This window comes from Artibeus jamaicensis, unplaced genomic scaffold, assembly GCF_021234435.1.
Source record: "Artibeus jamaicensis isolate MK-2021 breed Jamaican fruit bat unplaced genomic scaffold, CSHL_Jam_final scaffold_916, whole genome shotgun sequence".
NCBI lineage: Eukaryota > Metazoa > Chordata > Mammalia > Chiroptera > Phyllostomidae > Artibeus > Artibeus jamaicensis.
Genome location: NW_026522059.1, coordinates 61,478,709 through 61,502,645, shown reverse-complemented (window position 1 = coordinate 61,502,645; position 23,937 = coordinate 61,478,709).

The window sequence follows — 23,937 nt, the reverse complement described above, 5'->3', positions numbered from 1 at the left end:
ATTTGCATGTCTCTGATGGCTAGTGATGCTGAACATCCTTTTCTGTTTCTGTGCCCTCCCTATGTCCTTCTTGGAGAAGTGTCTGTTCCAGTCCTTTGCCCATTTTTTAATTGGGTTGTTTGTCTAGCTAAAGTGGAGTTGTGTGAGTTCTTTATATATTTTGGAGTTCAAACACTTTTCTGACATATCATTTGCAAATATATTTTCCCATATAGTTGGTTCCCCCTTCATTTTGCTGATGTTTTCTTCAGCCATGCAGAAGCTTGTTACTTTGATGAAGTCCCATTTGTTTATTCTTTCCTTTAGGTCTCTTGCTCAAGGGGCACATCAATGAAAATATTGCTCCATGAAATATCTGAGATTTTTCTGCCTATGTTCTTCTCTAGAACTTTTATTGTGTCATGACTTATATTTAAGTCTTTTACTCATCTTGAGTTTATTTTTGTGTGTCATGTAATATAAGTCTTTTATTCATCTTGAGTTTATTTTTGTATATGGTGTAGTTTGGTGGTCAAGTTTCATTTTTTTGCATGTAGTTGTCAAGATGTCCCAACACAACTTATGGAAGAGGCTGTTTTTATTCAAGTTTATGTTTCTGCCCCCTCTGTTGAATACTAATTGACCATAGAGACATGGGTTTACTTCTGGGCTCTCTGTTCTGTTCCATTTATCTATGTTTGTTCATGGATTGGAAGATTTAACATCATCAAAATGTCCATACTACTCAAAGTCATTTATAGATTCAGTGCAATCCCTATTAAAATACAAATGAGACATTTCACAGATATAGAACAAACATTTCAAAAGTTTATATGGAACCATAAATGACCCTGAATACCACAGTAATTTTGAGAAAGAAGAGCAAAGTAGGAAGGATCAAAATGCTTGATATCAAACTATATTACATGGCTACTGCGATCAAAACAATCTGGTACTGGCATAAGAACAGACACTTAAATCAGTGGAACAGGGTAGAAAACTCTCTTCTTTCTTTTATGCTATACTATGTGTTAATCTTTCTTTTGTTTTATTTTTCATGCTCTCCTTTTTTTCCCACTTTCCCTTTTTTGGCCATGTAATAATTTTTCCAACTTGGCTTATTTCCACCTAATTTATTTCCATTTGGAACAATTTTACCCGTGTTATTTGCAAACCTCTTTAAATGAGTTGTCATATAAGATATTTGTTTCAGTGATCTAGTAATGAGAAGGTGACCTTGGTTTTTTTCATTCTAAAGTGATGTCTAGATAGGTAATATCATTTGTTGAGGAAAACTGAGGTTGCTGCAAAACTGAACAAGATGACACTATGGGAGAATTGTTTCAGTGGATGTCAAATGTAGTAGATTATGAGAATTACCTGAGTTTTAAGACTGGTTTTATTTTTGCGGTTTAGTACTTTTTTTATGAATGTGAATGTTATGTGGTATATAGCATTTCATGGTGGACTATCCTTCCTTACCAGCAGGAAGGCCTGGGCAGCCTTTTATTATAGACTTCAGTTGACCTAGCTATAAACTTGCAGGTTTGAGTTGGATCTTTAAGGCCACTTAGCCTGAGAATTCTGATTATATTTGCTACTTTATCTCTGCAAGGGCTTATATGTCTTGAGTTATTGCTCAAACTGTTATAAGGCTGCCTTTGCATAGCTTTTTCTTAAAGAAAATACCGAAGTAAAAGTTTTAAAATAAATTAATGTTGCTCTGTAGTTATGTGGGGCTTTTTTTGCCAAATATATTTGTGCTTTAGAATAGTATTGTAATAATCTGCTATATTACAAAGGCCAAGAGCAAAAAGCTGAATAACGTGTAATTTTTTTAAATGGCAACAAATGGAACAGAAATGTGCCCAGCAGCTCAATGAAAAAAATAGATGAAAAAAAGTGCAATTATTATTGAGAAGCTACACAGGATCCCTATGGAGAGGAAATAGACAAGCAACCATTATAATTTAGCAAATAACATGAAATACACATGGACTTTTAACACCACAGGAATCACCTGAGGGCTGGAAGCTGTCAGGTTTAATGGTACTAGGTGAGGAGGTGAGAGCAAATTCTGGAACTGGTGGGAATGGCTTCACAAAGTCACATTTCTCTCCAATGCTTCCTGTTTGGTAGGCAGAGAAGGTTGCTTCCTCAGTGAAACCCGAGAAACTTCATACTTCACAATGAAAGTCATCAGTTCAGAGTGTGACATTTACAGACAGAAAGTTGATAGAGAAATATAAATTAAAAAAACAAATGTGCTGAAGGATAAGACTACCGAGCATTGTCATCTGAACTGCATTGGCCCATAAGGCAATGCATTTACTGAAGAGACCATTTAATAATGAGATTAGTGAGTGACAAGGAAAGGGAGCTGAGGTCTATAAAACAAACAAAAAAAATCTATCCTTCTGGTAATGTGGACTCCAAAGGTTAATAGAAATGAACAAAACACCAGAAAAAAGGGGCAAGTTTTTGTCACCAACACCAATTAGATTACACAGCAAACTGTTTAAAATAGATGAATTTCTATTGCACATATATTACAACATAGAGTTAGAACTTCTTTCATAAATTTTCAGTTTCTCTACCTGTTACCTAAAGTCTTGCTATAAAGTACCAACTATGGCTAAGGAAAGGTCCTCTGTTTTTGTTCAATCTGAAATAATTTTTGTAGAAAACATGAGGTTTTATTGTATAGAACAGCTCAATGGATTGTTATAGAGTGAACACACCTATGTAAACAGTGCCTTGATAAAGAAATAGAACATTGCTAGTGTCAGAGAAGAACTCCCCAGTCACCCTCCCATTGCAATATCCTCATGATCCACTACAAGGTTGTGCATGGACTCTTAACAGGCCATAGATTATGCTTGCCTATTTAACTCATTCTTTTGTTTTAGTGAGTCACACATGTTTTTCATATGTCAGTAGTTTATTTTCATTTTCTCTAATGTTCTGTTGTATGAATATATCACATCCTATTCATCCATTCTAATGCTGACAGAAATTTGGGCTGTTTCATATGTGGATGCCATAAATAGTGACACTGGGACCATTTTTTTATATGTGTCTTCCATGTGGCCCTTTCCACATGGCCTTTGAGATTACTCATAGCATGGTGGCTATGTTCCCAGAGAGAAGTTGAAGAGCTGGGTGTTCTTAATATCTGAACTTTCAAATTTCAGAGCATCATTTCTGAATTTCATTTTTCAAAGCAGTTAGTTGTGGCCCAGATTCCAAAGGAGGGGAGACAAGTTCCTTGTGTGTTGATAGGAAGGGGCAGGAATATCTGGGCTAGTTATATACCAGGTAAAAGTTCCGAAAATTCTACTCAGCTTCTCAGCCATTCAGTCCCTCTATAGAATACCCAAATGGATGGCAGGCAAAAGTGGTATTGTTGGCTTCCTTTTCTCTTGGGGTCTTGGCCCTTCAAGTCTTTGTGGACTTTACAGCTCTATACTGCCTTTAAACAATTTTTCCAATTTTTTGAGGTAATATTGTCTTGTGCCAGACTAGTGAAACAGGCAAGGAAAATTTTATTCAAGACTATTAAAATAAGGTAGAAGTTTTGAACTCAAGTCTGCTGAAAGAAAAGGCAGAGGGATATTTAAACTGTGGGTTGGAATAATGAAAAAATACTGAAGGACATTAGGGGAAAGGTTGGTCAATGTGATAAGGCCATGTGTGCCTGCTAATTCTCCCTTTTTTGAAATTAGGCTCCTATCCTCTTATGGAGAGTGGACTGTTGGGGTGCTGTCTCCTTCAATGATTATGCTTCAAGGGAGAGGGTCTCAGGTCCTTGAGAAAGACATATCTGGGTTGTAAAGCGATTTTAATTTCAAAGCTGAAGAGAAAAAAATTGTGATTGGCAAGTTTTCTGAAGTAAATATTCTAGGAAAAGGAAGACCAAGAGCTGGTAGTCAGGAAAAATATGTAAAGTTTAATTAAACTCAGAGGAATGTAGTTTAACCTCTTAATTTTAGGCCATTTTTTTGCATCCCCCTTTCTCTCTTTGCCTCTCTTTTTCTTTCTCTCATTCTCTCTTTGAAAATCTTGCAAGTCTAGTCTTCTCCTGCTCATGATTTGTGTTTCCACTTAAGTTTCATTGCCTAGAAAGGCTTTTCCTGACCTACCTTTTAAATTAGGTATCCCTGTTTTATATATATGATATATAGATAAATTATATAGCTATAGATGAATATGGATACAGATATAAATGATACCAATGATATAGATGTAGATATACATGATATAGATGTAGATGGAAACCTGATCAAACTGGCTTAAAAAGACACAGAAAAATTGATTCCACATTACCTGTTCAGATATACCATGGTTCAGGGTTCCAGGGTTCGCTAATTAAGTGGATCAAGAACTTTTCTACAAGTCCAGGGAGATCCAAGATGGTGGCAGAGTAGAGGGTAGCTCCATTCACCTCCTCTCAGACACAGACTGGATTTCAAGTCAGAACACAGAGTGGAGAGTGAGTAAAAGTGTCTATGAATGAGAGCATAGGCTGAGGAGAGCATGGAGTGTGCTCAGGAGTATGTAGGAACTAGCTCACTGGTGTGATGCCTGGAGACTGATAGCCCAGGGTTTTCTAGGCAGACTGGGAACTGAGGACCCAAGCTTTCTAGGTAGACCACCACTGGTGCCCAGCCCAGCACTGCTGGAGGCAGAGGTGGGGCAACTGAAGATTGGCTCAGCACCTGCAAGATACTGGGACAGTGAGAGAAGGGCTGGGAAGTTTGGGCTCTAGGAAAAGGCAGGCTTGAGGCTGAAGAACTCTGGAGGGAGCAGGAACCACATGCCATCAAATATTGTGTTATTGTAGAGCTGAGGGGATCTTCCCAATTCTATGTGGGAAAGATACAGAGATAAACTTTATCTAAAATTGTTGGAGGCCCTGTGAGGAGGTGGCCAGCCCTTACTGTGAGAGACTGGGATTTTTGGGGAAAGCAAGTACATGGAGAATAGGACCCCCAGAGACCTGCACTACAGGGTGGGGGCCATAGAGAAACTCCACTAAAAAGGGAGCTGAGGTGTACCCAAGGCTTGGCAGGGACCCAGGTACATAGTCTTGTGCACAGTCAGGACACAGTAACTTTGTTAATAAAAAACTCAGAGGCAAAGAATACACTGAAGGAGTGGGATGACACGTCCCAGTATGGTTCACAAGCAGAGTGCAGAGCAGAGTGAATTCTGGCTGAATGTCCTGTGAGAGAGGGTCAGGGTTGAATGTGGATATAAGGAGCTAAATGCTTGAGATTTGTTCCAGTCAGCTAGAGCCTTTCACAGACAGATGAACCCAACCCCTTACTATAGGATTACAGGCTTGGCAAAGAGATGAGCTCAGGCCCAGGAGTTTCTTGCTGCATATATTTCCTCAGGGGAAAGAAGAAAATCCTCCATAGGGCCCTTTGCTAGACACTCTGTGCTACACAGCTCTTTTGGTCCTGATTTACTAAACCCAACAGAGCTGAGATAATAGAGATAGGTACAATAAGACCCTATCTTCTCCTGCATAGCTGTTTAACATTCATTTCATATCCTTCAAGTTTGGGTGTAATATGGCACCAGATTTTCTAATATGGTTTATTTCAAATCTCATATATTGCTCTTCCCTTCTCTTACTCCATATTACCACCTTCCTTCCTATTCATGTTTTGGTTTTAAATTCTATTTTCTGTCTTGCTACAACTTGTTTCTAGTCTGCATTATTACTAGTGCTCCCCACCCCAGCCTCTCAAAACCATTTGTGATTATCATTAGTCATCTTAGAATGATTCTCTCATTCTTAAAATACCATTATTATCTCTCTGTTTATCAAACTTTGCTCATAGGCAGTGGATAAGGTGGTTGTTACAGTTCTTCAACCTTATTTCTAATAGTGACTACCTTCGTATTTCAAATCTTAAATTTCACTCTTCTCTCCAACTCTAGTTTGCCTTCCTTGTGCCCTCCTCTTTTTTCATTTTATTTATTTTTAATATATTTTATTGATTATGCTATTACAGTTGTCCCATTTTTCCCCACTTATTTCCCTGTGCCATGCACACCCCCTCCCACCCATATTCCCCCCCTTTAGTTCATATCCATGGATAATAAATATAAGTTCTTTGGCTTCTACATTTTCTATACAGTTCTTAACCTCTTCCTGTGTATTTTCTACCTACCATTTATGCTACTTAGTCTCTATACCTGTTCCCCCTCTCTCCCCCCCCATTTCCCTGCTGATAAACCCCCATGTGATTTCTATTTCTGTGATTCTGTTCTTGTTCTAATTGTTTGCTTAGTTTGATTTTTTTTTAGGTTTGGTTGTTAATAACTGTGAGCTTGTTGTCATTTTACTGTTCATATTTTTTATTTTCTTTTTATTAGGTAAGTCCCTTTAACATATCATATAATAAGGGCTTGGTGATGATGAACTCCTTTAACTTGACCTTATCTGAGAAGCGCTTATCTGCTCTTCCATTCTAAATGAAAGCCTTGCTGGATAGAGTCATCTTGGATGTAGGTCTTTGCCTTTTGTGATTTGAATACTTCTTTCCAGCCCCTTCTTGCCTGCGAGTTTTCTTTTGAGAAAACAGCCAACAGTCTTATGGGGGCTCCTTTGTAGGCAAGTGCCTCCTTTTCTCTTGTTGCTTTTAAGATTCTCTCCTTCTCTTTCATCTTGGGCATGTAATTATGATGTGGCTTGATGTGTGCTTCCTTGGGTCCAACTTCTTTGGGACTCTCTGAGCTTCCTGGCCTTCTTGGAAGTCTATTTTCTTTGCCAGATTGGAAAGTTCTCCTTCATTATTTGTTCAAATAAGTTTTCAATTGCTTGCTCTTCCTCTTCTCCTCCTGGCACCCCTATGATTTGGATATTGGAACATTTAAAGATGTCCTGGAGGTTCTTAAGCCTCTCTTCATTTTTTTGAATTCTTGTTTCTTTATTCTTTTCTGGATGAATGTTTCTTTTTTCCTCCTGCTCCAAACCATTTATTTGAGTCCCAATTTCCTTCCCTTCACTGTTGGTTCCCTGTACATTTTCCTTTATTTCACTTGGCAAGGGCTTCATTTTTTCATCTAATTTGTGACCATATTCAACCAATTCTGTGAGAATCCTGATTACCAGTGTTTTGAACTGTATATCTGATAGGTTGGCTATTTCTTCGTTGCTTAGTTTTATTTTTTCTAGAGCTTTGATCTGTTCTTTCATTTGGGCAATATATATATATTTGGTCTCAGTGTGCCTGTTACACAGTAAGGGATGGAGCTTTAGGTTTTCACCAGGGTGGGGCAACTACGTCATGTCACTGCTTTGTGATGCTGTATGTGGGGAAGGGGTATGAGAGGGAACAGTGCTGCTTGCTCTGCTCTCAGTTGTCTCTCAGTCGCTTCCCCCACTACCCACGGTCAAATTGGGCCCTTCTGGTGCTGACTCCCAGGTGGGTGGATTTGTGTATTCTCGGACCCTGTGAGTCTCTCCAACAAACTCTCCTGTGATGCTGAAAGTTTCTCCCATGGCCACCTCAACCCCTAGTGATGTTTTTGATCAGAGGTTTGAGGCTTTATTTCTTCACTGGAACTCTGGGTTAAGCAGTCTTTCTCACTCCCCAGTTGTTCCTTGTGGTTTATCTGCCTGTGAATGTGGGACCACCTGCTCCATCAGTTGCTGCTTCACAGTATCTGCCAGCCACCACCTTGTCTTGAGTCCTCCCTGCCTAGCTGCTCGACTCTGCTCCTCCTACTAGTCTGGATGAATGTTTCTTCTTTAACTCCTTGGTTGTCAGACTTCCACACAGTTTGATTTTCTGTCAGTTCTGGTTGTTTTTGTTTTTAAATTGTTGTCCTTCTTTTGGTTGTGTGAGGAGGCACAGTATAGCTACCTATGCCTCCATCTTGGCCAGAAGTTACATGTCCCTTTCTTCATTTTAAATGCTAATTCTTCCCTGTCTTAGTCAGGTTGTCTCCTCATACTTTTAATACTTATTCCCCTTCTATCCTTTCAAAATAGCTTCTCTTCCCTTTAGACATCTCTTAAGCTCTTCTTTCTTTCCTTTTGCCCTCCTATTCCCATTTCACCTATATAAATCTCTGCTGATTGGTTGTTGATATTTCTGTGATGGAGATTTTTCTGCAATTAGGGCCATACCATACACACACACATATGTGTATACACCCAGATACACACAGATACATTTGTGGTTGTTTTTTCTCACACTAAATATATACAAATATATATTTTTCCTTTGAAGTTTGGTTTTAACCTAATACTAAACACTTCTCCTCTCTTACTCCATTCTATCTCCCCTCCTTCCTTTTGTAATTATGAGGTAAATTTTATTTTCTTTTCCACTTTGCCTTGTCTTTATACCTTTCCCTCCTTATGGTCCCTCCCTCTACCTTTGCAAAATCTTGTTTACTCAGTCACTTCATATTCATTTTTGCTTTCTTAAAATAGTATTAATCTACTTACACCTTTATTAATATTGGCACATTGGCTGTTGATAGTGTAATTGTTGGGAGGAGATATCTTTGTGGGTGTGGGTCTGTTACCTGGGCTGTTTTGTTCTGGCAGCACTTGTACCACAATATACAAGATATGGAGATTGGAGTGACTCAGTCAGCCAGCCAGAGGGAAGAACCCACCAAAGAACAACCCAATAACAACCAAAACCTAATTATAACTACATAAAAGCCTTGAGGGCAGCACATGTGAAGCATCAAACACATGTGATCGAGGAGATTGTACTACTGAGTCCCATAGGTATCCTACAACAGAAGATCACACCATGAAGACAGTGAGTCTAAGTAGATATAGCTAACAACCAGAAAAAAACAATATCTAAAATATGGATACAAAGAAACAACCCCTTATTAAAAGGAAAAGAGGAAAACCCAGAAATACTGTTAAATGAAGTTGACACAATTAAACTATCAGATATTGAATTCAAAGTAATGGTTATAAGGACACTCAAGGAGCTTAATGAGATATTCAAAGAACTCCAGGGAAGCTTCAAGGAACTTTCTGCAAACTACACTAGCATAAAAAAGGACATAGAAGCTATCAATAAGAGGCAGGGGGAAATGGAAAATACAATATCTGAAATAAAGAACAACAGTAGAAGGAATTAAAAGTCAGTTAGATGAAGCAGAGAATTGAATCAGCAAGCTGTAGGACAAGGTAGAAAAATATTCCCAGACAGAGAAAAACAATGAGAAAAGACTAAAAAAAAAAAAAAAAACAACCCCAAAACAAAGAAGGATTAAGAGAACTCCAGCACAACATGAAATGTAATAATATACATATAATAGGGGTACTGGAAGGAGGAAAAAAAGAGCAAGGGATAGAAAACTTGTTTGAGAAAGTAGTAAAAGAAAACTTCCCATTGATGAGAGGAAAAATTTACACAAGGACAGGAAATACAGAGGGTCCTAATCAAGGTGCACCCAAAAAGGCCCACTCCAAGATACATCATAGTTAAAATGGCAAAAATTCCAAGACACAGAGAGAATCTTAAGGCAGCAAGGGAGAAACAGGAAGTAACAGACAAGGGAGACCCGATAAGTCTAGCATCCATTTCTCAACAGAAACATTGTAAGCCAGGATAGAATGGCAAGAAATATTCCAAGTAATGAAAAGCAGAAGTCTGCAGTGAAGACTACTCTACCTGGCAAGGCTCTCAATTAAAAATAGAAGGGGATGGGCTGGGATGGGAGAAATAAACAGAAAACTGTACTTGAAAAATAACTAAATAAAAAAATAGAAGGGGAAATGAAGAGTTTCCTAGACAAAAGAAGGCTATAAGAATACACCTGCACCAAACCAGTATTGTAAGACAAGCTAACAGGATTGATTTAAGAAGATGAAAAAAAAAAGAATTAAAGAGGATCATAGGTACAAAGGGGAAAAATCTCAAGGAATAAGTACCTTTCAATAATAACCTTAAATTTAACTTGATTAAATGCTCCAGTTGAAAGACATGGGGTAGCTGAATGGATAAGAAAACATGACCCACACATACACTGCCTCAGAACAAAAGACATATACAGACTGAAAGTGAAGGGTTGGAAGGAAATATTCCAAGCAAATGGACAGGCAAAAAAAAAGCTGGGGTAGCAAAACTTATATCAGGCAAAATAGATTTTAAAACAAAGTCCATAAAAAGAGACAGAGAAGGGTACTTCATAATACTCAAAGATAGAATCCATCAAAAGACATAAACATTATAAACATAAATACATCCAGTATAGGAGCACCCAAATATATAAAAAAAATCTTGGAGAACTCCAAGAAAGAAGCAATACACTCATATTAGGGCATTTTATACCTTTACCTTCAACAATGAATAGATCTTCCAAAAAAAGAATCGACAAAGATAGTGTGGTACCAAATAACACACTAGATCAAATGGACTTCACTGATATATACATAGAACCTTTCATCCCAAAGAAGCAAAATACACATTCTCTAAAATGCATGTGGAACATTCTTAAGGATAGACCAAATGTTAGGACACAAAACAAGCCTCAATAAATTCAAGAAAATTAAAATCATATCAAGCAGTTTTTGAGATCACATGGCTTGAAACTAGAAACCAACCAGAAGGAAAAACTAAAACAGTCAAGTTCATGGAGCCTAAATAACATGTTATTAAATAATAAATTGGTTAATAACAAGATCAAGGAAGAAATCAAAAAGTTTCTGGAAACAAATGAAAATGAACACAACAGCCCAAAACCTATGGGACACAGTGAAGGCAGTGCTGAGAGGGAAGTTCATAGCAATGCAAGCCTATCGAAAAAGATTTTTAAAAAATCAAATAAACAACTTAATCTTAAAAATACAAGAGTTGGAGGAACAGCAACAGACAGAGCCCAGGGAGAGAAGAAGGAAGGAAATGACCAAGATCAGAGCAGAACTAAATGACGTAGAGACTCCAAGAACAATTCTAAGGATCAATAAATCCAGGAGCTGGTTCTTTGAAAAGATAAAATTGACAATTCTTTAAGCAGACTCTTCAAGAAAAAAGAGAGAGGACCCAAATAAATAAAATCCAAAACAAAAGAGGAAAAAGTATAACTGATACCACAGAAACACAAAGGACCACATAAACAAATATATGCCAAGATATTTGAAAACTTAGACAAAATAGACACATTTCTGGAAATACATAATCTTCTAAAACTGAATTAGGAAGAAGCAGAAAGCCTGAATAGACCAATAACAGCTAGTGAAATTGAAGCAATAATCAAAATACTCCCAGCACACAAAAGCACTGGCCCAGATGGCTTCACAGGAGAATTTTACAAAACATTTAGGGAAGAGCTAATGCCTCTCTGCTCAAACTATGTCAAAGTAATCCAAGAAGATGGAAGACTCCCATACTCTTTTTATGAGGCCAGCATCATCCTAATTCCAAAACCAGGCAAAGACAAAAGAGAGAAAGAAAAAAAAAAAAGAAAGAAAACTAGAAGTGAATATCACTGATGAATGTAGATCCTAAAATCCTCAACAAAATATTTGAAAACCTCATCCAGCAATACATTAAAAAATTCATATACCACAATCAAATGGGATTCATACCACGGGTGTAAGGATGGTATAATATTTGCAAATCAATAAGTGTAATACATCATATTACATATACAACATAAACAAAATGAAAGGAACAAAGCACATGATCATGTTAATAGATGCTGAGAAAATATCTGGTAAGGTACAGCACCCATTTATAATAAAAACACTCAGCAAAGTGGCAGTATAGGGAGCATATTAACATAATAAAGACCAAATATGAGAAACCTACAACCAACATCATACTCAATGTGCAAAAACTAAAAGCTTTCCCCCTAAGATCAGACACAAGTCAAGGGTGTCTGCTTTTAACACTTCTATTCAACACACTGGAAATTCTGGCCACATTGGTCAGACAATAACAACAACAACAACAATAACAAAAGGCCTCCAAATTGGAAATGAGGAAGTAAAACTTTCATTGTTTGCAGATGACATGATAGTGTACCTAGAAAACCCTATAGCCTCCACCAAAAAACTACTCAATCTAATAAGTGAATTTTGTAATACAGTGAAATGCAAAGTCAGTATTCAGAAATCAAAGGCATTTTTGGACACCAGCAATGAAATATCAGAAGCAGAAATTAGGAAATAATCCTATTTGCTATAGCAACAAGAAAAATAAAGTTCCTAGGAATAAACCTAACCAAGGAGGTAAAAGACTTGTACTCAAAAAACTATACAAAGCTTTCAACACTTTCAAAACTATACAACAAACTTTCAGCCACCACAGGAGAGGGAGGAGGGTCATACAGGGGAAAGAAGGGGAAGGGGCAAGTCAGGGAATGTGTACAAAAGACCCATGGACAAGGCCAAGGCCATAGGGATTGTCTTTGGGAACAGTAGGGAATTGTAGAAGGCAGGGGACAGCAACAGGCAGAAAAATCGGGACAGCTGTAACTGAACAACAAATTTTTAAAAAAGTTTTTTACAAGTCCAGTCTAAGACTTTTTAAACATGTCTTATTTGTTATGATTTTGTGAAATGCCATTGATAAAGTAATCATTAGCAAAGGAAATGTAGTTTCCATGATGTGTTTAGGCCAGTTAAGATTCGTCCTCTGGGCCTGGGGAGGTGCTCAGTCTTCAACCTTTCTTATGACACATGGCCACCTACTGATTATCTATCATCTATTTATTTATTTTATAATTTATCTAATCTCTGTGTACAGTTAAATATAACTATATAACTCTATAAAAACTGTATAACTATGAGTATATTTGGTTTCTTTTGTAAGATGGCTCTAGTAGTGCTTAGTTGTCTTTAATTTCAAAACAATTTTGTTAGATTGTATAGTCATATTACTGTGCACTTAAAAGATTATGAAAATTGGTGAATTTTTGTGTATCCATTTTAATATTGAGGATGGAAGGAAATATGCAGCATTTTCAGCATATTATGCTTTATTATTTCAAGAAAGGTCTAAGGGTAACTGAAATGCAAAAAAAATTGTGCAGTGTATGAAGAAGGTGCTGTGACTGATTGGACATGTCAAGTGGTTTGAGAAGTGCTGGGGAGTTCTCACTGGACCATGCTCCAAAATTGGGTAGACCATTTGAAGTTGATAGTGATCATATCGAGACATTAATTGAGAATAATTAATGTTATAACATGCAGGAGAAAGCTGACATACTCAAAATACCCAAATCAACAAAGTTATTGGTGGAAATGAAAAACATGTCTTTTATTTTATGGAAAAAAACTATAGATGGACTTTTTGGCTAACCTAATAAAATAAAAACCATGTCTATAACTATACCTTTATTCATTTATTGATTGATTCTAGGATTTTTTTGCTAAACAGGCAGAAACATGCTCTGTCAAGAATGTTTCAGATCTGAGTGTATTACAGTGACTTAGAATAACTGAGATAAAATAAAAATGCCCACAATAGATACTATGTAAATTTAACTCACATTTTACTATGGATATTAATTCTGTGAGGTGAAAGAAGAGGAAAATTTCATTTTTAACAAAATTGAGCCAGTATAAAAATTTCAATTCAAGTTCTATATTAATAAGCCATTAACTTTAATATACCAAACATATTATATAACAATTGCTGTAATTAAATTAACTTAATAAAAAGAGTTCTGTAATAATTAAAATGAATGTAAGCACTCTGCTTAAGAATAGAGCTCAAAAGGCAGATCCATTTTTAATTTTTTGAGGTATCTCCATACTGCTTTCCACAGTGGTTGCACCAATCTGCATTCCCACCAATAGTGTAAAAAAGTTCTCCTTTCACCACATCCTTGCAAGCACTTGGTGTTTGTTGATTTATTGATGATAGCCATTGTGACAGGTATGTGATAATATCTCATCGTGGTTTTAATTTGCACTTTTCTTATGATTAGTGACACTGAGCATTATTTCATGTGTCTATTGGCCATCTATATGTCCTCTTTGGAGAAGTGTGTATTCAGGTCCTTTATAATTGGATTACTTGTTTTTTGGTGTTGAATTTTTAAGTTCTTTATAAATTTTGGATATTAACCCATTATAGTTATACTGGTGAATATAAGGTATGTCTGGAAAAAGTCCAGCCATTGTTAACATAACAAGAACAATTTGTGTGATATCAATGTACTGGCAGCCAAGGAGAGTAGATTGGAATGTGTGTATGTAAACCATGATGACTTTGCTGTACTAGTCAGTGACAGTGGTAAATGCTGTTGAGTAAGCATGTGTACTATGTGTCAGTTGCAGTCAAAATCACTAAGCAGATAGACCAACAAATCTGCATCAAATTTTGCACTAAACTTGAACATTCCTCTGCAGAAACTACCTGGATGATTCAGAAGGCAATAGCTATAGGCAACTGGTGATTGGAAACTTCCTCATGACAACACACCCACTAACGCATTCCATTTCATACAGAGTTTTGTGGTGAAGCATCAAATTATCCAGGTGACTCAGCCCCCATACAGTCCAGATTTTGCACCCTGTGACTTCTGGCTTTTCCCCAAACTGAAATCACCTTTGAAAGGGAAGAGATTTCAGACCATTGATGAGATTCAGGAAAATACAATGGGGCAGCTGATGGTGACTAAGAGAACTGTGTGAGGTCCCAAGGCACCTACATTGAAGTGGACAGAGGCATCATTGTCCTATATACAACGTTTCCTGTATCTTGTGTCTTCTTCAATAAGTGTTACTATTTTTCATATTAAATGGTTGGATACCTTCTGGACAGATCTCATATGTTCTCCCATTTTGTCAGTTGCTTTTTTATTTTGTTGGTTTCCTTTGCTGTGCAAAAGCTTTTTTGTTTGATATAGTCCCATTCATTTATTTTTTGTTTTTGTTTCTGTACTCTGGGGAGGTATATCAGGTAAAATATTAGTATGAGCAACGTCTGAGATTTTACTACATTTTCTTCTAGAATTTTTATGCTTTTGGGTCTAATATTCCAGTCTTCAAGCCATTTTTAATTTATTCTGGGAATATATCCAGTAAAATGCAAAACATTAATTTGAAAAAATATAAACAACCCTATGCTTATTTATTTTTAATTTTAATAGTCTTTATTTTTATTATTATTTTATTTTTAATTAAAGATTTTTTAAGTACATATATATATATTTAACTGCTTTTGAATTTTATTGTTGTTCAAGTACAGTTTTCTGCCTTTCCCTTCACCGATCCTCCCCACCCCAACCATCCCCACCTCCCTCCCCTGTTCTCACCCACCCTTGTTTTTGTACATGTGTCCTTTATAGTTGTTTCTGTAAATCCTTCATCTCCCCCCCCCTTTATTCCCTTTCATCTCCCCTCTGGTTACTGTCTGTTGGTTTTCAATTTCAATGTCTCTGGTTATATTTTGCTTGCTTGTTTGTTTTGTTGATTTGGTTCCAGTTAAAAGTGAGATCATGTGGTATTTGTCTTTCATCACCTGGTTTATTCCACTTAGCATAATGCTCTCCAGTTCGATCCATGCTGTTGCAAAGGTAGGAGCTCCTTCTTTCTTTCTGCTGTGTAGAATTCCATTGTGTAGATGTACCACAGTTTTTGGATCCATTCATTTACTAATGGGCACCCAGGTTGCTTCCAACTCTTGGCTATTACAAATTGTGCTACTGTAAACATTGGGGTGTATAGGTTCTTTTGGATTGGTGTTTCAGGGTTCTTAGGATATAATCCCAGCAGTGGAATTGCAGGGTCAAAAGGCAGTTCCATTTTTAGCTTACTGAGGAAATTCCATACTGTTTTTCATAGTGGCTGCACTGGTCTGCAATCCCACCAACAGTGAGTGCACTATGGTTCCCTTTTCTCCACATCTTCTCCAACACTTGTTTGTTGCTTTGTTTATGATGGCCATTCTGACTGGTGTGAAGTGGTATCTCATTGTGGTTTTAATTTGCCTCTCCCTGATGTCTATTGATATTGAGCATCTTTTTATATGTCTCTGGGCCCTCTGTATGTCCTCCTTGGAGAACTATCCATTCCAGTCCTTTGCCTATTTTTAAATTGTAAACAACCCTATGTTTATTGCAGCATTATTCACAATCAACAAGATATGGAAGCAGCCCAGGTGTCTGTCCATAGATGAGTAGATAGAACAGCTATAGGACATTTACAAAATGGAAATCTACTTGGCCATAAAAAAAGAAAAATTTATGATAGCATGATGGACTTGGAGAACATGATGGTAAGTGAAATAATCCTGTCAGAGAAAAGACAAAATACCATATGATTTCATAAATATGCAGAATCTAATGAACAAAATGCACTAACAAGCAAAATAGACAGGCTCAGAGATCAGGATGACAGATCAGGGGTGGGGAGGTTTAGGGGTGGACAAATTGAACTAAAGAAAAAGGACTCATGGACATGGACAACAGTGTGGTGACTGCAGAGGGGAGGAGGGTAAATGACAATGAAAAAAATACAATATGAAAAAAAGAATATGGACTCATCAGCCTAAGTGTCAGGATCAAATATTATCTCTGGCAATAAATTGCTGTGTGTCATAGGGCAAGTTGCTTAACCTCTCTATGCATCTGTTTGCTGTTCTGTTAAAAGGAGCTAAAGTAGTACCTACTGAATATGTGGCTGTTGATATTAAATGAGATAATGCATGTAAAGTGTTTGGAATAGTACCTGGCATAGACTAAGCCCTCAATGTGTGCTAACAGCTATAACTATAGTTTAGTACTATATCCATTGAGATACCCATTGCATTATGCTTACATATAATCTAGAGTTTATTTACTGACCAAAGTTAAAATTCCGAAAGATATTGTTTTCAGCATAGAAGAAAATCAAAAGAAAAAATACATCTTTAAATATTTAGAATTGTTTACATTCTATGAATTTTGATAAATCAAGGTTTTCAGAAGCCTGAAAAAGGATAAAATTATTGTCTTCAACTCCTGTGAATTAGCTTTTAGTGAGTAAAAATTGCACTGACATTTGACAGTGATTAAATCCTTAGGAGTGTGCCTCTCCTGGTCTAATCTCCAAAAATGGGATGCCATCTAATTCCCAGCATTTCTGTTAGTGCTCTGCAGATATTAATCATCTCCTATTTTTAGTGGGAGAAGAATTAAGGGGCATTTAGAAAGGGGAGATGACTGTAACTGAATTAAGATGTATGAGTTAATGGGGATGTGGAAATATAAAACAGCATAGTCACTGGTCACACAGGGGTGGGGATGACAACCCTGCTACATATACAATAATGATTCAGAAACCTGTTCCCACATATTCCTGAGGGGCTTGTTGGGGAGACCCTGTTTTGGGTTAGCAAAATATTTGATGCAGGCTGCTGTCATGTCAGCAAAGCATCAAAGGGCTGATGAGTGGAGTGATGAGAGGTACTGGAATTTTCTGATGATTACACAGGAGCATTGCTAAAAGGATTCTGTGCTCCTGGATCAGGTCCAGACATGTGTGAGTCAACATTCCTGCAGGGCACAGCATGATAGTGGAGGTTAGATTCCTGGCTCTCCCTTCAAACTTCCTGGCTTGATCCTGGCTCCATCCATCCTGTTCTTGCTGTGTAGACCTTTGCTAATCATTTGGACTATCTGTGCCTCTATATATTTATCATATTTAAATAATAATAGTTAACTAATGGATTGTTATGATGGATAAGAAAAATAACAGTTAAATCTCTCTGTCTCTCTCTCTCTGCTGATCTATCTCCTAGATCAGTGATGTTTGGCACAAAATAAGCATTTAGAATCTATGGATGTGGAGAAGCATTATTTATGAAAACTCCCCCAAAATCTCCATTTTTCTGGGGAAGCTCAGAGAAGTCAAGGTTTATAGGATTACAGGGTCTTGAAGTCCCTCTCTTAGCCAAGGCAGGCTAGGTGAAATAATGCAGAGGTAGCCTTTTAAGTGAAATCTGTCACACATCTAATAGAAGGGTGTCCACTTGAAGGCTATTTCCATCTGATTCTTTTAATCCACCCTAACATAGTAGAAAACTCTATGTATACCAGCCATTTAATCACTGAGAGCTGTAATTAGAAAACCTACCCATGTATAGGACTCCACCATCATTGGTTAAAGCAGCATTCTGATTCAGTGAACCCTTCTACTGGGACCATGAGGTGGGAGGAGAAAGTGTTGTCATTGTACTGCTATTGAGTTACTGATCACACTGTCCAACCTGACCATTAGGGACCACACATCACAGCACTAAGGTTCGATGAAGTCTTCTGATATTTTCTCTAATTAGACTGTTTTAGTGTTTGAAGCAGAATCATCTTGAGATATTCCAGTTGGAGCTTTGTGCCTAAGTCAAACATGAGCAAGGCAGACTCAAAATAGACTGGTTCTGATCATTAAAAAGCAAACTTACTTTTGTTATAATAAACAAACCAAATTTTATAGTCATCTTGTATTTATATGAGGGCAGGGATATCTACTTAACTGTATTGGAACTTTGGCACACTGAATGAGCAGGTATTTCTAATGATAGACTGCTATAGGTTTAAAAAAATTCCATGAACCATTTTAAGCTTAAATGATTAGATTTTTTAACTTTATAAATTTTGAAGACAAGAAAAAGATTCTATCTGCCTGACACTGTAAGTGATAGCAATCAATCACTGGAAAGTAGACGAAGTCACGGGCCAAGATGATTGGAAGGATCAATATGGTCTCTTAGCAACAGACTTGCATATTGCAGTCATCTGGGACCTGTCAATCTCTGACCTGACTCAATAAACCATGCAGCTCTCACTCCGCATTTTTGTAACTCAGAGTACTAACTCACAGGGCATATTTCCCCAAGACAAAGACATCAGTGAGGCAGGAGACAGCATAGGAAGAACTCTGAGACTGCAATACTATTACTGGCCAGCATCCTGGTTGCAAGGAAACACCTTTTACTAATTAGGTAAATAAATAGTAAACCAAGGCAGGGAGGAAGGAGACAGGTCTCATATGCTAACTCAGCAGTCCTGACCCTGGTCTGATAATATTGCCAGGTGTTCCAATATCACAAGAAATTCTATGTTAGCAAGAAAGAAGGGAAGTCCTTGAAATCCTGTGTAGCATTTCCACTATCTGGAAAAGAAAGCCTTGAAACTGTGCCTTTCATCCCAAGGCCTGGAATGAGGGAGAGGGTCCACGGTGCTCAAAGAAGAAGCCCATAAAACAACTTTGGTTAATTGTCTACTTCTGGTCACTAACTGTTTTAAGAGGGAGTCCCTGATGCTTACAGAAAGAGCTCATAAATCACTTTGGAAAGTGCTTCAATTTTAATTAACTGCCTCCTGTCATGTATTCGTTTTGTTCAACAAGATGAACAAATGGAGTCTGGAGCAGGATAAGGATTTGGGCTAACAGCACCCCTGAGCTCCACATCCCTAAGTTCAGGTAGTCACATTTCCCCAGAAAAGTTGGCACCACATTTACCCGTTAATCAATATGTAAATTATTTTCTCCTATCCCACTAACTATATAACTCCTCAGAACAAAGGACTCTCTCTCTCTCTCTCTCTCTCTCTCTCTCTCTCAGGGGCTTGGGATGCTCTTGACACTCTTGGCTCTCAGGCCATTGGGCCTCTGGCCACTTGGCCTCAGGTTGCCCAGGGGCTTGCCATCATGGTCTTCAGTCGCTTTTACTTTTGTCACCCTATTTTGCCCTGAAACTTTGCCTTTCAGCCCCTACACTATCCAGTCCTGTTCTCTTCCATGGGAACAGGCCACTGATAAACTGATTACATGCTAATAGATTTGCTGATCTGTAATTCTTTACATGTGTCAGCAAGAAGAACCAGGCATCTCCCGTTAACATTAGTACTTATCAAGTAACTCTGAGGGGGAATGAGCACCCAATACAGGGCAGCCAAATAGAGAGCCAATTTAATTACAAACCTGAGATAAGCAATTTTTTATTTAACCTGGATAGCATTGTATAAAATAAAATTGGAGGTACAGAGAGAATAAGATGCTCTTGCTCAGCAAATTCACATCACGGAAACTAACATAAGATGAAAATCACTGGGATCTGGAGCCTGGCAGTATTTATTTTTGTTATTCTAATCAGCATGGAGCTATGCCATTTATATGATAATGAAATCAATTTTTCAGGTATAAAATACCCAGTTGTACTAACCTTAACCCAAATAAATTTTTAATTCTATATTTTCATTTTGCTTCAACTTTTATATAACTTTGTTTTTCAACCCCCTTATTTTAATTAAGAATGCCAAAGACAAACATAAAGATTATATAATACAGTGTGATCTACATAAAAGCATGTGCTATATAACGTGATCCCAAATGGGACACTTTTCTTAGCTTGTCTTAGTGGTAGTAGCAGGAGAAATTGTGTTGGAAAATTGGATTTCTGAATAACTTTTCCTAGAAGGTAAGTTTAGTATCCTTTGTACATTGTCTGGTTTAATATTCCAAATCTAAAACTGATGAACTGTTTGATCAGGGAAACTACATAACATTTTTGTGCCTCAGTTTCTTCATCTATGGAATAAGTATCAGAAGGTATTCTCAATATTAAATTTATGTGTGCCAAGTCTCATTGGCATACCTGGCATATAGTTAGTTCAATAAATATTAGTTTTTGTAATTATCCTTAGAATAACTTGCTTTGATATATGCTAATTTTATTGATTAATTTGATAAGTATCTGGGAGCCTACTCTGCTGGATACTGTGCAAAGCCTTGGCTCTGTACCAGTGAGCTAGAGACAAAGTCTCTGTCTTCATGAAGGCACTGAGAGTGGGAAGAGAAATGAATCAGAGAATACAAGAAGGGATAGTTTTTCCTAAGAATGGGAAGGTCCTTTGTAAGCACTGCAGAGAAGCCCTGGGAAGCATGGGGGCAGCCTGCAGCTGCAGGTACCTGGGGGAGAGAGGGAAGGAGAATGGCTAGTGAGACCCCCCCTCACTTCCACTTCCTAAAAACAGGGCATCACAAGACGATAAAAAAAAGAACTTTTCTCTGGTTGGTTGAAGAGACTCAAAGCCTTGGATCCAGTTCAGCTTTATCATTTATTGTTTCTGTGACTCCTAGGAAAGTTATTTAACTTCTCTGAGCCTCAGCATCTTCTCCTCTAAAACCACAATGCCAATACGTCTCTTGCTAGAATTTCATAAAGACTGAATGAAATGATATATGGTATTTTGCCATGTATAATGGTAATTTTTTTGCCTAAATTTTTAGGCAAAAATAAGGATGCACATTATACATGGGTAGTGGTAATTCCATACCTATATAAATGTTTTTAATTCATTTATTCATGTTTATTCATTAAAACTATAACTCAAGAAAGCAATAATGATATCTGTATGCAAAATAATACTCTTTAAAATATAAAAACCAAGTATCTAAATATAAATAAATAAAACATTAAATTAAAAAATTAAAACAAAAGATATTTTTCATGAAAGTTTGAACCAAAAACATGGATGCACATTATACACAGCAAACTATGGTATGAATATGTGGAGCTTAGCTCAAAGAACAGGCAAACAATACCTGAAATAATAATGATAAAGGTAATAGCTCTTTTATTATTATGTTTATCTTGGAGCATAAATGTCCGTTAGACAGGAAGAGAAGAGGTGCTCCAACCTCATCATTAGAGTGCTCAGCAGACAGCAACAGTAAGTGGAGAGCTTATACACAGCATGCAGATATAAGGCTTACAAGCAGTATGTGAATATGTATGAGTGTGCATTGTGCTCAGGGCTGTGCAGGGCATCAGGGGAATACAACAATTGTATTAGATACCCATCACTTTCAAGTGATTTACCATTTAAATGGTGAGACAATCACACACACATAAATTCAGAGAGGAGTAATGTATGCAGAAGTCTAAGGCAAGGGTTATAAAAATAGAAAAGAATTGATCTGGGTATTCAAGAAGGAAAGAACTTGGATGAAGGCAATAACTAAAGGAGAAGGAATAACATAAGTGAGGGAATATAAGAAGTGAGAGAAATGGCTTGAGACCACAGTGTGAAACCAGGCATGGAGGGCCTTAAGCAATGGTGGTACATTTTCTGGCACATATAGAAACACTAGACAATGTCATAAAAATAAAATGCAAGGTCCTGAGTTTTTTGGGAATAGCAAACAGTGGCAAAGGCTTGACAATGAGAGGAGTCACTGGTTCCTAGGAAATATGCCCCAGAGCAAAGATGGTTCTTATTTTCTCATAAATACATCACATTACTTGGTATCAAAACAGTCATTTCCAAGGAAAAGAATGAACTATGGGAAAGAGTAATTACACATTGGGCAACATAATAGTTGCCTTTAGTCTTTTTTCCTCTTTCCGCATTGATTTCCAAATAGAGTTGGCAGATGCAAATTACAAACATATCAGGCATTTCACAAACATTCCACACACTTCCAGGGCTTCTCAGGGCTGAATGCAGAGACAAAAGTCTAGTCAATAGAATGTGAAATTACCTTTCAGAATAGATGATAGAAAGCACAGATCTGCTTGTATTTGGGACCTGATGCTCCTGTATCATGGGTACTAACTTTGAGCCAGGTAACATCTCAGTGGTTGACTTGGCTCCTCTTAGGTTGCCCAGAGTGAGACTTCTACATCCTGAGCCACACACAAAAAAGGGAGAATATGTAATAAGTGAGAATGAGCCCACCCCAGCCCCCCCCCCCCGGCTCAAGGAAGGGCAACCATCTCAGTAGTTCTTATTAAGTGTGTCCCAGGATCAGAATTGTTGATTGGAAAGGCAAAGGTATCTATTAAGCTAGTGAAATAGCAGACAGAACTGCTTTGGCCTTATCATTAACAATAAACAGTTTTAGTTGTGTTGTTCTTGTCTCTTGGCTTAAAAGTGGAGTTAATTTAAAGTAAATAGCAATAAAATTATTAATTCCTATTTTTTGGATTATCTGATCTGTTACTACAAATACATAGCAAGCATTTAAAATGTTACTCAAGGCACAGACAAAAAATAGGGGAAATGACACAGACTTTTATCTGTATCATGAAAATAATTTCCAATTATGATTCCTCTTACTCATTCTTGAACTGCATAAAGGACCCACAATATATATTATTTTCTCTGAAGAACAAAGACTAATTTCCTATTTATTTATAGTCAACGAATAATTGTTGAGCAACAGACACTGTATTTGAGGATGTTGCATAACTTGGCATATTTTAGGAGTTTCTGTTGATCCCAATGAAGTAGAATTCTGCACAAGTCACCCCAGGGGCAGACATGATACCAGGCACTTCAGTTCTTGGGATCCTGGTCAGACTGTTTCTGTGGCCTACTGCTCTGACTTAGACCACCATATTCCTATGACCCTGAATGCTTGATATTTGGTAAAATATTTTTTATGGTCTTAGATTTCTTATTAACTGAATCACTTATCAATTAATTCATGAAAAATTAAGAAAAGATGATTTTGTTGCTATAGAGAGAACATGATGGAGTAGCTAGAATGAAAAGCTAGAATGAAAGTAGTAAGACAGAGGAGGTAAAGAAAGAAACAAGTCTGGGTAAACAAGAGGTAAAAATAATAATGCTATAATTAGAAACAGAGAGAGTAGCTAATACTTAAAGTAGAGAAGCAGAAAGAGAGAGATGCACAAATAGAATTTCCTTTCCCCCCGACCCACCTTATATCAACTCTGATTTAGTTAGCACACATTACAATCTCTCCCTTGCAACAGCCTCCCATTGGTCATCTAACCCCCATGTGATCCCATGAAATTCAGGTCATCTTCATGCCTAAGCACAACCCTACCACCACCCTCATGATAAGCAGAAACAGTTCCAGGTAAAAGCAGGAAGACCAATTTCTTTTTCCAGATTAGGGCCTAAGGATCTCTCCTAAAGGGTCTATATTATCAAATATATACAAACAGAGCCAATCTCTTATTACAAATTAAGCTCTCATTTTTTGAAATAAGATCA